Here is a 4,629-nt window from a genome sequence, read left to right as displayed (position 1 = left end):
TTTTTTTTTTTCCAACATGATTTATGTGACCTGAAGGTTGAGTTTTGATTCATGGTCTAGAAGGGGTATTTATTAGCTGTAATGGACTATGAAACTAATAGGCCTTGTGTGCCCAGCTAAGGAGTTTTGCTCTTACCCTGTGGGTGAGGGGCAGCCTTTGAAGGATTGAAGCAGGGCGGAGATCTGTTCAAATCTGCCGGAAGAAAACAAACAAAAACATCAACAGTGTGTTATGTTAATGTGTGATTCCATGTAGGCTTTTGGAATTTTGAAAATAGCTTAAAGATCCCATTGCAACCTTACCAGAAGCCAGGTTGTAACTTTCTAGATCAAATGATTTTTTTTCTAGCTCCCCTCTAACTATGGCAGTCTAAGATTCTGTAACAGGGAAGGTAAAGCTATTGCCAAAACGTATAATGCATCACAGTGTCAGAGTTTGGGATTATCTGCTGCTAGGGGTTTTCCACACCACTGCTCCCCTTCATTAGTGGGGATAATTGAGAGTTGACTGCAGTCGTTACCGCTGTTGTGATGGGTATTTGAAGCTAAATTCCGGCACGCAGGAGATGTGTGAATATTTATCTCAGCTGCAGAAAGTTAATGCAGTGTGGCATTAATTACCCTGTCTGAGCCTGCTGTCGTCTTCTGTTTTTAGGTGTCATTCTCAGTTGGATAAATTAGTTTCCAAAATTAGAATAGAGCAAATTGTAGGGTGAGATCAAGGCAGCCTGACATTTTAGGGCATCCAAAAAGAATGGGCTGAGAAAGTCTACCCGGGAAATATTAAGGTGAAACCTTGAAGCCCAGCACAGGCAAAGGAAAATGTTTCTTCCCAGTGGTCGTGCTTAACTATTTTTCTACTCCACCTGTGTTTACCCCACCCACCCCAACCCCAGAACAAAAAGAATGGGCTGAGAAAGTCTACCCAGGAAATATTAAGGTGAAACCTTGAAGCCCAGCACAGGCAAAGGAAAATGTTTCTTCCCAGCGGTCGTGCTTAACTATTTTTCTACTCCACCTGTGTTTACCCCACCCACCCCAACCCCAGAACTCAAACACACAGTAAAGTTACATGTTTAGCCTTACAACATATATTTGAAACAGTTCAGGATATTGGTAGGGAATAGATTAGGTGTTTAATAAATCATTTTTCTATAGATTACGCTAAATTTGATTTTGAGAGAATAAAGACAAATTGGAGTGTAGTTAGGACAAAGGGATCAGAACAGTGAAGAAACTAGAAACTGTGTCATAATCATTATTAATTCAACAGACACTCATTGAGGACCTACTGTGGTAGGTTCATTTATGTAAAATGGCAGAAGGAATTTGCAAGCTGTAAGCCAGAGGAAGGACGTGGAAGAATGGGCTTCCATACTTTCTGTCATCAGACGTTTGGAAGGAGGATTACATTTATTTTTTACATTTCCAAGGGCAGTATGATGTCTATGGGTGAAAAGCGTGGAGGGACAAATTGGCACTCTGTTATATTACAGAATAGGGTGCCTCAAAGGGTAGGAAATTCCCTCTCCCAGGAAGAATGCAAACATGTTGAGTTCTAGAGGAAGACACCCCGGATCTGATGGCAGGAGTCCTGGATTCTACTCTTGGCATTGTTTACTAAGTAACCATATGACTCTGGGAAACAACAGCTCTCCTTGCTGGGCTGCAGACTCCTCATCTGTACAATGATAGGCCTGGACAGCATTATTTTCTAGGCTGTTCCCACTTTACAATTTAAAGCAAGCAATACAATACATGACACACGAGAGACAGCGCAATGACCTTGAGATCCCAAAACCTCTCTGAACTTCAGTTTTTATCTGCAAAATAAGGATGGAAAGAAAAAAGCCACTCCTAGGACTGCTAGATAAAATAAGACGGGAGGTGCTTTGTAAACTCTGAAGAACTCTACAGATGGAAGGATTGGCCTCTCTCTATCTTTAATGGCAGCTTTTGTAATAGACTAGAAAAAACACTGGATCCTGTTTTCAGGACTCATGTGTCTAGACTTACTAGTTGTGACCATGGCAAATTACTTAGCTTCTCTGTGCTTAATTTCTCCTTTGCAAAAGAAAGAAAGCATCTGCCTTTCAAGGTTGTTGTGAAGAGTAAGATGACATTGTACTTAAAAACACCTAGCATGGTGCCAGACCGATTGTAGGGCCTCACAGAACGCCAATTTATTCTGAAAGTTCAAGAAAATAAGCAAAAAGGACCTGTACTTACATGGCTGGAGGCAAGCTAATATATAAAATATGGCAGAATTAAGATTTCATTGTACCCATTTAATTCTGGCACAAATATCCAAGGGTGACAGCATAAAGCCAATTGTAATAGAAGGGCCTGTGCATGCTTGAGACCAGAATATGGATCTGATCTGCTCAGCCAGTGCACACTGAGCCAGCTCAGCATGAACTGAAATCAAGTGGTTTGAACAGGGCCGAACACCGTTTCCCATCTACATTTAAACTGAAGGTTTGCTGGTGAAAATCTGTGTGTGTCTCTCAGGACAGCCCTATGGGTACAGTCAAATGATGGGCCAACCTGAAACAGCAGATTGAATGGAAACAAATCCCAGGAGCTTTTAATTAAGAGCTAAAGGCACAATTACTGTTTGTCTTGCTTGGTAGTTTACCCAGTCATCACTGCTTGTGAAAACCAAAGAGCAGTTTGAAATAGAATTTCAGCAGTCTCAAGTGGACATTTATGAAACTGTTGGAAAAATGTCCACTTGACTCAAAATAATTGTTTCCATTTTCTGAAGACCTGTTACTACCATGCATTGTGCTAGATGCTTTATATACATTATCTCTAGTTCTCTCAAGAACCCTCCAGGATAAGTAGTATTATTCCCATTTCATGGGTGGAGAAACTGAGGCTCAAAAAACAAAAGAATCTTGCCCACATCACACAGCTTTTCCAGCTCTCCCTGCTATACCATGCTATTTCCCTAACAGGGAAACCAGTCTCAGCCTGAAGACCAAAGAACAAACTGGATGAGTAGCTCTTTTTGATGATTAAAAGAAGTTGCCAAAATGATATGCAACATGATCAGATAATCCAGAAATAACCTAAGGTCATTCATCATGAACTATCACCTTTCTGTTTTAATCCAAACTCTCCTTCCCAAAGCTGTGTCAGAAGGTCCCATATGAGAAAGGGCAGGTCTCACTTTGTTTCTCTATTCGCAGGAGCCAGAGCCTCTCTATGCGCAGATCAACAGACCTAAGAAATAGCATTGATGCGAGCCCGTGGTGGGTGCTTCAAGACTGGCATGGAAATCAGCATCATGACAGGCTCTCTTGTATTCTTTCACCTCACCTCATCCCACAAAGAAATTCATGATTGCCCAATGGAACTCGTTCAGAAGAGGGAACTAAGCATTTTTGGCAACTAATGGCAGAGATCTATGGCAGCACAAAAAAAAAAAAAAAAAAAAAAAAAAAAAAAACAAAAAAAAAAAAAAACAAAAAAAAAAAAAAACAAAAAAAAAAAAAAACAAAAAAAAAAAAAAACAAAAAAAAAAAAAAACAAAAAAAAAAAAAAACAAAAAAAAAAAAAAACAAAAAAAAAAAAAAAAAAAAAAGAACACAAAAGTAATAAAAAAATCACACCCAACATTAAATCACACATCAAGTAAATGCTTACCCAACAAATATTCTGTGCTCTCTTAGCGTGGGTTTAAGGGGACCCACTATGCAAAATCATTATTCTCTTTTAATTTCTCTACCTGTTGACCACAATAGAGACAGAAAATTTGGAGTGACAAGCATCAGAGAATTACAACAGGGTTGGCATTGACTTCTTTTAGGTAAAAGCAAGGGGTCTTCTGTGACCACAATGTCATCATCCATATATCTTTTGACATATGATGATGTTTTTCGCCACCCCACTGGGCCTGGCCTGCCATTTTCTCCCCTTTCCATTCCTTGTCATGTTTGAAAAGTAATGGGTGTACAAATTTTTGTATTGCTTTTGACTTTTTTTAGATATGGGTGAAGAAATCTACCTGGGGAAACAAAAAGCCTTGTATGAAATGAATTAACTTGAAATCACAAGATAAATAAGTGGTTGGTTATTCATTATGATCAAGAATGTTGCCAAAACAACCCTTTAGCTATTCTGCGTCCTGGTGAAGAAAGACAGCTTTGAGTGTGAACCTTCATTCTGTGAGTAGGAAAAGACATCAAGTCACATTGATGAGAAGGATGAAAAATGCATCTGATTTCCTAAGAAGCTCTAAACTCTAAGTACAATAAAATGATATTTTTTATTTTTCCGATATCTTGCTGCTGTGATGCTATGCAGACAAGTGTCTTCTCCACGTGCCATTTTCAAAGAAAAGTCATTTGCCAAATTATTCTGGTACAATTCTGGTAATGTGGTTTTGGATCTAAAAACCGACTTTCTCACGGAACAATGGTGACATAAATATTCAGAATAACAAACTGATTCTGTGGTCAAAATGGTTCATCTCTATCTCTTTTTGTACATCAGAAAATTCAAATGGGATTTTTATTTTATAACTTGAAGAAAAAAACCTTACCATTAAACTCTTTAAATATTTAAGGGAAATGGCTTTAAGGAGTTCTAATGAAAAAAAATTGTCAGTTTTTTTTTTTTTTT

The 4,629-nt window shown here is 38.5% G+C and overlaps 1 protein-coding gene across 1 annotated transcript in view; it reads left to right on the top strand.

Moving 5' to 3' along the window:
- Positions 1–3,422, top strand: part of DAB1 (Dab, reelin signal transducer, homolog 1 (Drosophila)) — a 155,114-nt gene extending 151,692 nt beyond the window's left edge. Inside the window, exon 14 of the mRNA XM_008585671.1 lies at positions 3,195–3,422. The gene's annotated coding sequence lies outside the window, so the exon portion shown is untranslated. The remainder of the gene's footprint in view (positions 1–3,194) is intronic.
- Positions 3,423–4,629: the final 1,207 nt, after the last annotated feature.

This window comes from Galeopterus variegatus, unplaced genomic scaffold (assembly GCF_000696425.1).
Source record: "Galeopterus variegatus unplaced genomic scaffold, G_variegatus-3.0.2 Scaffold3662, whole genome shotgun sequence".
In the NCBI taxonomy this organism is placed as follows: Eukaryota; Metazoa; Chordata; class Mammalia; order Dermoptera; family Cynocephalidae; genus Galeopterus; species Galeopterus variegatus.
This window is presented reverse-complemented; position numbering and strand designations above follow the sequence as displayed.